Source organism: Manihot esculenta, chromosome 9 (genome assembly GCF_001659605.2).
Source record: "Manihot esculenta cultivar AM560-2 chromosome 9, M.esculenta_v8, whole genome shotgun sequence".
Classification (NCBI taxonomy): Eukaryota; Viridiplantae; Streptophyta; class Magnoliopsida; order Malpighiales; family Euphorbiaceae; genus Manihot; species Manihot esculenta.
The window spans coordinates 21,240,903-21,252,199 of record NC_035169.2 but is presented as its reverse complement, the minus strand read 5'-3'; positions in this window follow the sequence as shown (position 1 = coordinate 21,252,199).

Genomic DNA, 11,297 nt, shown 5'->3' with positions numbered 1-11,297 from the left:
TGGTTTACATAAACATCATAAAAAGATTTAGGATCATGCATTAAAAGGGATACCTTACACATAGGTCAAGCACAACCTCTAATCCTCAATAACATTACATTACATAACTATTCATAACTTTACATTTTATCATGTCCACATTCTATCTATTACATACAAAAGACTTCAATACTCTTGCTGACCTCCTGGTCTACCCTGTACCTGCAAACCTGGGGAATTTGGAAAAGGGGTGAGCTATAAGAGCCAAGTGAGCAGAATAATAAAATATTTAAACATGTGATAACATGAAATGCATCACATCACAACTAATCATATCAAGGATGAACTTGTCACCATTTAGCCCTCTACATATTCCAATCATGCCAGGGGCGTAGTGCAGGCCACACCTGGTCTTTCTCTTATACATAACATAACATACATAATCCATGGTGCCGGGGGCGTAGTGCAGGCCACGTCCGGTCTTTCTCTTACATAGTGCCAGGGGCGTAGTGCAGGCCACACCTGGACTTCCATATCATATCATCACGTCATAACATATGAGGGCTAATGGATCATTCAACATTCATCCACATCAACAACATATTATGCAATGCAACATATTCGTGATTTCTAATGCAAACAACCTAAAATATCACATGGCATCCGTGATGCATGAACATGCTCAAAACTGATTTATTTACTTGAAACATAAAGAGTTATTCTAACTCACCTCTGGCTGGCTCTGACACTAACTGAAGCAGCTAACTCACTGCTGAGGTCCTCGGTTCCTCGGGTCCGAACCTACACAGGTGGACTCAAATGAGGGACCAATATACTATAACATGACTCTGAAAACATCCCCCAAAAACCCCCCTAAAGCACCTTAAAGCAATCATGCAAAACATGCAAAGGAAGGCTAAACAGGGCAGGTTCGGCGGCACCTTCGGCGGTCGAAAGTCCCTCCAGAGCCGAAACCCAGGCAGGTTTGGTGGCACCTTCGGCGGCCGAAAGTCCCAGACAGAGACGAAAGTCTCTTTTCGGGGGCAACTTCGGCAGCCGAAAGGCCTGCCTCCCAGGCAGGTTCGGCGGCCGAAAGTCCTTCGGCTGCCGAACCTGGTTTCTGCCAAAGGGCAGAAACTTGGTTCCCTTTACACAAAAACCTCTCCTTCCCATTCCAACATGCATATAACTCATTCAAATCATGCAAATATGCATACATTGGCTCCTAGGGGCTTCAAACTATCTTAAACCCCAACTACAACACACAACAACAACACATTGCTCAAAAACACAACATAAGCTCATAAACCTAACCATAAGCTAAACATGCATTCTACCTCATAGATCTTACTTAAAACTTACTTAAAACATGCATTGAGCTTAAGATCGGCTCTTACCTCGTGAAGATCGAGAGAGAGACGACCTAAACTCGGAGATGGGAGATTTTCAACTTCCTTGGGTCTCCAAGCTCAAAACTTGCTCAAAATTTGAAAATCTTCAAAACAAGATGAAAACTTGTGAAAATCGTGCAAGATTTGAAGGAAAAACTCAAAGATTGGTGAGAGACGGCGGAGAGCTCACCTTGGCCGAAAATGGGGAGAAAAGCTCGCCCATTTCGGCTAAGGGACCCTTTTATAGTGGCTGGCCAGGCCACGTTCGGGGGCCGAACGTGCCTCCGCATGCATGCCATGTTCGGCGGCCGAACTTGAGATTCGGCGGCCGAACCTGGACTTCCCTCACTTATGCCTTCGGGGGCCTAAGGCACACCCGAAATGCCTGCATGTTCGGCGGCCGAACTTGAGGTTCGGCGGCCGAACCTGGGTTTTCCTCCAAGGTTGTTTTCATGCAAAAACTCATTTCCTTTTTACTTAAAAGCATCCAATACATTAAAACATTTTATGAAAACATGGTTTTACCCTTCTAGAGGTCTCCGACATCCGAGATTACACCAGACGGTAGGAATTCCGATACCGGAGTCTAGCCGGGTATTACATTCTCCCCCCCTTAAGAACATTTGTCCCCGAATGTTCCTCAACTAGCACATAGCATGGCATACAACACAACATACACATAAAACACATAAGAGGCTAACCTTAGAAAAGATAAGGGTATTGCTGGAGCATGGACTCCCGTGTCTCCCAAGTGCATTCTTCCAAATTGTGGTGGTTCCACAGGACTTTCACCATCGGGATTTCCTTGTTTCTTAGCTTTCTGATCTGGGTGTCTATGATCCGTACTGGCTGCTCAACATAAGTGAGATCCTCTTGGATCTCCACATCAGGCTCACTAAGAACCTTGCTCGGATCTGACACGAACTTTCTCAACATTGAAACATGGAAAACCGGATGGATTCTTGCCATTGAAGCAGGCAAATCTAGCTTGTACGACACATTACCAATCTTCTGCAAGATTTCAAAGGGTCCGATGTATCGTGGGGCTAGTTTACCTTTCTTTCCAAAACGAACGACTCCTTTCATAGGAGACACTTTGAGCAATACTAGATCCCCCTCTTAAAACTCTACCTGCCTTCTGCGGATGTCTGCATAACTCTTCTGTCTGCTTGCAGCAGTCTTGATCCTTTCTTTGATTATGGGTACTACCCTGCTGGTAATCTCTACTAGCTCAGGCCCTGCCAAGGCCTCTTCTCCAACTTCTTCCCAGCAAACAGGTGATCTGCACTTCCTCCCATACAAAGCTTCATATGGAGCCATCCCGATGCTAGCATGATAGCTGTTATTGTAGGCAAACTCCACCAAAGGTAGATGCTGCCTCCAAGAACCGCCAAAGTCCAGCACACACATTCTAAGCATATCCTCTATGGTCTGGATGGTCCTTTCTGATTGTCCGTCCGTCTGTGGATGGAAAGCAGTGCTAAAATCCAACCTGGTACCCATGGCGTTCTGCAGACTCTGCCAAAATCTGGAGGTGAACTGGGGCCCTCTATCGGACACTATCGAAACAGGAACCCCATGCAGCCTGACGATCTCATCGACATATACCTGCGCCAACTTGTCCACAGAATAGCCACTCCTGACAGGGATGAAGTGAGCAGATTTGGTGAGTCTGTCCACAATTACCCATATGGAGTCCAATCTGTTGGATGTCGCCGGTAACCCCACTATGAAGTCCATAGCTATATTCTCCCATTTCCACTCTGGAATGGGTAGCGGATTAAGCATTCCAGCCGGCTTCTGATGTTCTAGCTTCACCCTCTGATACACTTCGCAGGCTGACACAAACTGTGCCACTTCTTTCTTCATAGCTGGCCACCAATAAACCTTCTTCAGATCTTGATACATCTTGGTGGCTCCGGGGTGAATGCTGTATCTTGCATTATGAGCCTCTCTCATAATGTCTCCTTTTAGCCCTATGTCATCTGGTACACATAGTCTGCTCCCATAGCGGAGGATCCCTTTGCTGTCGAATCTGAACTCACTATCTTTGCCTGACTGAATAGTCCTGGCAATCTTCACTAACTCTGGGTCCTCATGCTGTTTCTGAGCCACCTGCTCCAGAAACACGGGTGCCACTCTCATCTGGGCCACTAAAGCACCTGTACCAGATAACTCCAACTGTAGACCTTCCTCAATGAGCTTGTAAAACTCCTTCACCACTGGTCTCCTCTCTGCCATGATGTGGGATAGACTGCCTAGTGACTTCCGGCTTAGGGCATCTGCCACAACATTCGCCTTACCTGGATGATACTGAATCTTGCAATCATAGTCACTCAGCAGCTCTACCCATCTCCTCTGTCTCAAATTCAAATCTCTTTGACTCAGGATGTACTGCAGGCTCTTATGATCTGTAAAGATCTCACATTTTACCCCATAGAGGTAGTGCCTCCACTTCTTGAGTGCAAAGATTACTGCTGCCATCTCAAGGTCATGTGTGGGGTAATTCAACTCATGCTTCTTCAGCTGCCTAGAAGCATAAGCAATCACCCTCTCATTCTGCATTAGTACACAACCCAGTCCCACACGGGACGCATCACAGAAGACTGTAAAGTCCTCATCACTAGATGGCAGAGCTAACACTGGTGCTGAAGTCAACCTCTTCTTAAGCTCTTAAAAACTCTCTTCGCACTGGTCGGTCCACACAAACTTTTTATTCTTCCTGGTTAACCTGGTCAGAGGAGCTGCAATTTTTGAGAAGTTCTGGACGAACCTCCTGTAGTAACCTGCCAAACCCAAGAAACTTCTAATCTCTGTCACTGAAGTGGGTTTAGGCCAGTTAGCCACAGCTTCTACCTTCTTGGGGTCCACCTCTATCCCATTTTCTGTCACAACATGCCCCAAGAATGAAATGCTCCTCAGCCAGAACTCACACTTGGAGAACTTGGCATACAAGCCATGCTCCCTCAAGGTCTGTAGAACCAACCTCAGATGATGGGCATGCTCCTCTGCATTCCTGGAATACACTAAGATATCATCTATGAAGACAATAACAAAGTGATCCAGGTACTGGTTAAACACTCTGTTCATAAGATCCATGAATGCTGCAGGGGCGTTGGTTAACCCGAACGGCATTACAAGGAACTCAAAATGCCCATATCTGGTCCTGAAAGCTGTCTTAGGCACATCCTCCTCCCTTATCCTTAGCTGATGGTACCCCGATCTCAGATCTATTTTGGAGAAACAACCCGCTCCTGCTAGCTGGTCGAATAAATCGTCGATCCTTGGCAATGGGTACTTATTCTTGGTAGTGACTTTGTTCAACTGCCTGTAGTCGATACAAAGTCTAAGGGATCCATCCTTCTTTCTGACAAACAAGACTGGAGCACCCCAGGGTGAGGTACTCGGTCGGATGAAGCCCTTGTCAACCAGCTCTTGCAACTGTTCTTTCAACTCTTTCAATTCTGCTGGTGCCATCCTGTAAGGAGGGATAGAGATCGGTCGGGTTCTAGGCATCAGTTCTATCTCGAACTCTATCTCCCTAGTAGGTGGTAAACCTGGCAGTTCGTCTGGGAACACATCCAAAAACTCTCTAACCACCGGCACCGAGGCGGGCTCTCTAACCTGACTACTAAGCTCTCTCACATGAGCCAAATACCCCTGACATCCCCTCCTAGGCAACCTACGAGCCTGAAGAGCTGATATCAGACCTCTACGTGTACCCCTCTTGTCTCCCCTGAAGGCAACCTCTGACCCATCCAGACCTCTGAACCTGACTACCTTGTCCCTGCAGTCCAAGGTAGTACCATGGGTAGATAACCAGTCCATCCCTAGAATGACGTCAAAATCTGTCAAGTCTAGAACCACAAGGTCGGCGGAAAGGCATCTCCCCTCAACAAAAACTGGACTGCACTGGCAGACTGACTCTGCCACTGATGGATCACACTTGGGTCCACTGACCCAGAGAGGACACTCTAACCTAGAGATCATCAGACCCAACCTCTCGACGGCTCTCGGAGCAATAAAAGAATGAGATGCACCAGGGTCCATCAAGGCATACACATCTGAACAACCAATGACTATGTTACCTGCCACCACAGTGTTAGATGCATCTGCCTCCTGCTGTGTCATTGTGAAGATCCGTGCTGGAGCTGATGGACCTTCACCTCTGAAACCCGCTGAAGAAGAGGCTGCCCCTCTCCCTCTACCTCTGCCACTGGCCTGAGTCGGGGCTGGAGCTGTTGGCTGCGCTACACTACCTAAAGCTGTCTGCTGGGACTGTGCCACCGGGGCTGCTCTTGGACATTCTCGAGACATATGCCCCTCCTGACCACATCTATAACAGGCTGTCATCCCAAAACGACATACTCCCCTGTGTGGCTTACCACACCTTGCACAAACTGCATTATCCGCACCAGAGCTTGAGCCACCTCCAAATCCCAGACTGGACTTAACCTTGTTCCAGAACTTGTTCTTCTTCGACATCCTAGAGCCTCTGTCCCACTTTTTACTACCTGAAGCTGCTGCACTCATAGAAGAAGAGCCTGGAGTCTTAGAACCAGAAGGCTGTGCCACTGACTGCTTGACTTTCCCCTCGATGATAGCACTAGCCTCCATCCTCCTAGCCATATCCACTATGGCATGAAAGCTCTCCCTATCTGCGGACTGAATCAAGGAGGAATACCTGGAGTGAAGTTTCATGATATACCTCCTTGACTTCTTCTGGTCTGTGTCAAGAGTTTGCCCTGCAAACGGCAACAGCTCCAAGAATCTGTCGGTGTACTCCTCTACACTCATTTCCTCTGTCTGCCTTAACTGTTCAAACTCAATCATCTTCAATTCTCTTGAACTGTCAGGAAAAGCCCATCCTGCAAATTCATTTGCAAACTCCTCCCATGATAGGTTGTCCAACCTCGGGCTCACATAGTTCTTAAACCACTCACGGGCCTTTTTGCACTTTAATGTGAACCCAGCCATCTGAATGGCTCTACTGTCATCTGCCCCTATCTCATCTGTAATTGTTTTGACCCTCTCAAGGTACACAAACGGGTCATCACCGGTTTCAAACTGGGGAGCACCCAGCTTCATATAGTCGGTCATCTTGACCTTGCTCCCACCAGATGAGCTAGGCTTAGGCATATGGGTTGCTGGAACTGTGGGTTCTGCTGATGGTGAAGGAGGGGCAACATTTTCTGAGGTAGGGTTTGCTGGATTTGGATAGTAAGGTGGGGGTGGATACATTGGGTATTGTGAATATGGTGGGTAGTAGGGTGGGTATGGCATCTGTGTGGGATAAGGGGTGAAGCTAGAGTAATCCGATGTACCTCCCATCGAATACCCGGGATTTTGTGAGAAGTGTGGGTAGTGGGGTGGCTGAACAAATCCCGAGGCCTGAGTGCCTCCTTGGGACTCTCCCATTCCCTCTTCTGACATGCTAACTCCCAGACTGCCATCCCTCCTCTGCTCTACATCCATATCATCCCCCATGTCCTCTGACATTCCTCCTTGAACTGTTCCCCTCACTGATCTACTTCTACCCAGATCCAGAGACCTTCTAGGGTCTCTTACTGCTCTTTCTCTGTTAGACCTACTAGACATTGCCCTAGGCAATATAGCAGGACGGGCGCTCGTGCCCTCATCCTCAGGTGGCACTCCAGTCAATCGTGCAGATCGACGAGTTCCTCTCATCCTGTTTTCTGAAAAACAGTACACATCACATAAACGTTAGCATCATATGGTTCATGTGGGCACACATGAACCCGCATCACATACATATCATTCATATCATAGCATTAATGCACATGTATATAATCATGGCATTTCACATCATCATACAAGACAGGACTCCACATCCTATCCTAGTGGACATGACCTTTCCTATTGTGCTTGACCTTCTATAACATCTATGAGCCCGACACTCTAGGTCCGACCATATGAACCTAGGGCTCTGATACCATTCTGTAACGACCCGAAAATCGGACTGCTACCGGCGCTAGGATCCAGATCGGCTTAAGGCCGCCGGGACCCGTAGCAAGCCTGACATATAACCTGAAAACCTGTTTAATCCCATACATGATCAACAACATACATAAAAAAAAAATTAAACTATTCTTTCATTCATACACCAAACTCAACCTGTGCATGCACTGAACATAACCATAAACATGATCCCTCTGTGGGATCTCATCAATGCCCCAAAAGGGCGGTACAACATATGTTGAGTTGGTTTACATAAACATCATAAAAAGATTTAGGATCATGCATTAAAAGGGATACCTTACACATAGGTCAAGCACAACCTCTAATCCTCAATAACATTACATTACATAACTATTCATAACTTTACATTTTATCATGTCCACATTCTATCTATTACATACAAAAGACTTCAATACTCTTGTTGACCTCCTGGTCTACCCTGTACCTGCAAACCTGGGGAATTTGGGAAAGGGGTGAGCTACAAGAGCCCAGTGAGCAGAATAATAAAACATTTAAACATATGATAACATGAAATGCATCACATCACAACTAATCATATCAAGGATGAACTTGTCACCATTTAGCCCTCTACATATTCCAATCATGCCAGGGGCGTAGTGCAGGCCACACCTGGTCTTTCTCTTATACATAACATAACATACATAATCCATGGTGCCAGGGGCGTAGTGCAGGCCACGTCCGGTCTTTTTCTTACATAGTGCCAGGGGCGTAGTGCAGGCCACACTTGGACTTCCATATCATATCATCACGTCATAACATATGAGGGCTAATGGATCATTCAACATTCATCCACATCAACAACATATTATGCAATGCAACATATTTGTGATTTCTAATGCAAACAACCTAAAATATCACATGGCATCCGTGATGCATGAACATGCTCAAAACTGATTTATTTACTTGAAACATAAAGAGTTATTCTAACTCACCTCTGGCTGGCTCTGACACTGACTGAAGCAGCTGACTCACTGCTGAGGTCCTCGGTTCCTCGGGTCCGAACCTACACAGGTGGACTCAAATGAGGGACCAACATACTATAACATGACTCTGAAAACATCCCCCAAAAACCCCCCTAAAACACCTTAAAGCAATCATGCAAAACATGCAAAGGAAGGCTAAACAGGGCAGGTTCGGCGGCACCTTCGGCGGCCGAAAGTCCTTCGGCTGCCGAACCTGGTTTCTGTCAAAGGGCAGAAACTTGGTTCCCTTTGCACAAAAACCTCTCCTTCCCATTCCAACATGCATATAACTCATTCAAATCATGCAAATATGCATACATTGGCTCCTAGGGGCTTCAAACTATCTTAAACCCCAACTACAACACACAACAACAACACATTGCTCAAAAACACAACATAAGCTCATAAACCTAACCATAAGCTAAACATGCATTCTACCTCATAGATCTTACATAAAACTTACTTAAAACATGCATTGAGCTTAAGATCGGCTCTTACCTCGTGAAGATCGAGAGAGAGACGACCTAAACTCGGAGATGGGAGATTTTCAACTTCCTTGGGTCTCCAAGCTCAAAACTTGCTCAAAACTTGAAAATCTTCAAAACAAGATGAAAACTTGTGAAAATCGTGCAAGATTTGAAGGAAAAACTCAAAGATTGGTGAGAGACGGCGGAGAGCTCACCTTGGCCAAAAATGGGGAGAAAAGCTCGCCCATTTCGGCTAAGGGACCCTTTTATAGTAGCTGGCCAGGCCACGTTCGGGGGCCGAACGTGCCTCCGCATGCATGCCATGTTCGGCGGCCGAACTTGAGATTCGGCGACCGAACCTGGACTTCCCTCACTTATGCCTTCGGGGGCCTAAGGCACACCCGAAATGCCTGCATGTTCGGCGGCCGAACCTGGGTTTTCCTCCAAGGTTGTTTTCATGCAAAAACTCATTTTCTTTTTACTTAAAAGCATCCAATACATTAAAACATTTTATGAAAACATGGTTTTACCCTTCTAGAGGTCTCCGACATCCGAGATTCCACCAAACGGTAGGAATTCCGATACCGGAGTCTAGCCGGGTATTATAGAGAAAGCCTCCCACAAGTATTGAGAAAGCACAAGAAAACCATAAGATGGACCTTGAAGGACATAAAAGGCACCTCAAGACCATTCGGGGGAGGCTCGTCTCAGCAGAATAGAAGACAGAATGCAGCACATGGAGCACCTGCTGCAACTGCTGGTGGATAATTTTCTACGCACAGATCATGACAGCCAGTGATTTAGCCTAGTGATTTGCCCAAATCACTTGGCCAAATCACCCATAGGCCAGAAAGTCCCTTTCCCTTTCCTTCTTAAATTTTTTATATATATGTTTACACATTGAGGACAATGTTTGCAATAGGTGTGGGGGTACTGTTAGGTTATTTTTGCATTAATTACATTATATTTTGCTTTCTTTATGTTTCTTTTTGCATCTTTTTGCCCTATGCCACACCAAAATTTTTTTTCTTTTCACACATTTTTCCTTTGCACACATTTTTTCACTTTCTGCACACACACACAGAATTTTGTCTTAGCTTTTACTCTACTCAGCATAGATAACAAGGTTAAAAGAGCTTCCTATCTCATGACCCCATTGATTTTCCACCCCTTTAAGCCTAAATTGAATCAATTACAATGTGCTACTTTCACTTAGGAAGTTCTTTTTTTGAATTGAATCTCTAAATTTGCTGTGGTCAAGGGAAATAAAAATATAAACACATGCAAATAAAAAAGTTGGTGTAACTCCCTATGAGCTGATTTGCCCAAACTGTTAAGAAAAGAAAAAAGAAAAAAAAAAAACAGCACAAAAGCACAAATCATAAACCTGTTCCTATGGCCAAATAAGCTATGAACAGAGCTAGTAGCCACTTGAACAAGTGACTAACTGAGTAACCGGGGGTGGGTATCACCAATATGCACCTTCGCGTAAAAAGGTTAGTGACTTTTTCAGGCAAGAATAAAAAAAGTGCTGCTGAATAAAATAAAATAAAATGCTAAAAGAAGGGCAAGTCACTTTTAGAGGTTGCATTGAGCTTATACAAAGAGAATAAGCATGATTGAATCAAAAACCTTCCCTTTGACCATGGTAGGTGAGGGGAAACAAGAAAAAGAGAGAACAACCTTGGTGCATATACTCTACATTGTAATACTTCAATTTAGGAGTCTAGAGGGGCTGATTAAGTGGTACTTAGGCTCTAAAGAAAAAGGGGTTTGATTGACTAAATTATTTGTTGCTTGAGGATAAGCAAAAAGCTAGGTGTGGGAGTATTTGATCAAACATAAATTAGCCGCATTTTTATTATCTTTATTATTGCTTATTTACACATTTTTCAGCTTAATTTATAGTTTTTATCTTGTTTTTACAGAAAAGGAAGAAATTGGAAAATTGAAGAAAAAGTGCAGAAAATGTTGGAAAAGTGATGGGGTCAAAGTGATTTGGTCAAATCACTCGCAGAGACCAGCCAAATCACTCGTAGAGATAGAAAGCTAAAAACTGGACTGACTCACAGAAAGCGATTGGGGCAAGTGATTTGCCCAAATCACCCGCCCCAATCACACTGACAGCAGAAACCGACAGCAGAGCGGGAAAAAGGGAAAAATCAGATTTAAAAAGAAAAGAAGTCCAAATCCATCTCAAACACCACCAGCTCAATTCCAAAAGTCACGAGGATGTCCTTCTACCAAGAGAATTCCATCTACAACAAAATTCAAAGACAAAAGAGGAATTAAAGACCACAAAGACCAAGTCAAAATAGGGATTCCAAACCCTAATTGAACTTGGACTCTCCAACTATAAGAAGGCAGCCTCCAAACCAGCAAAACATCTTCTCCACCTTCGAAAATCTGTAGAATTCAGTAGGAAGCCTGCGACAGTCCCTTCTTCTCTTCCTTTCTTCTTTCTTTTGTGTATCTTGCCCACCATGAGTGGCTAATTT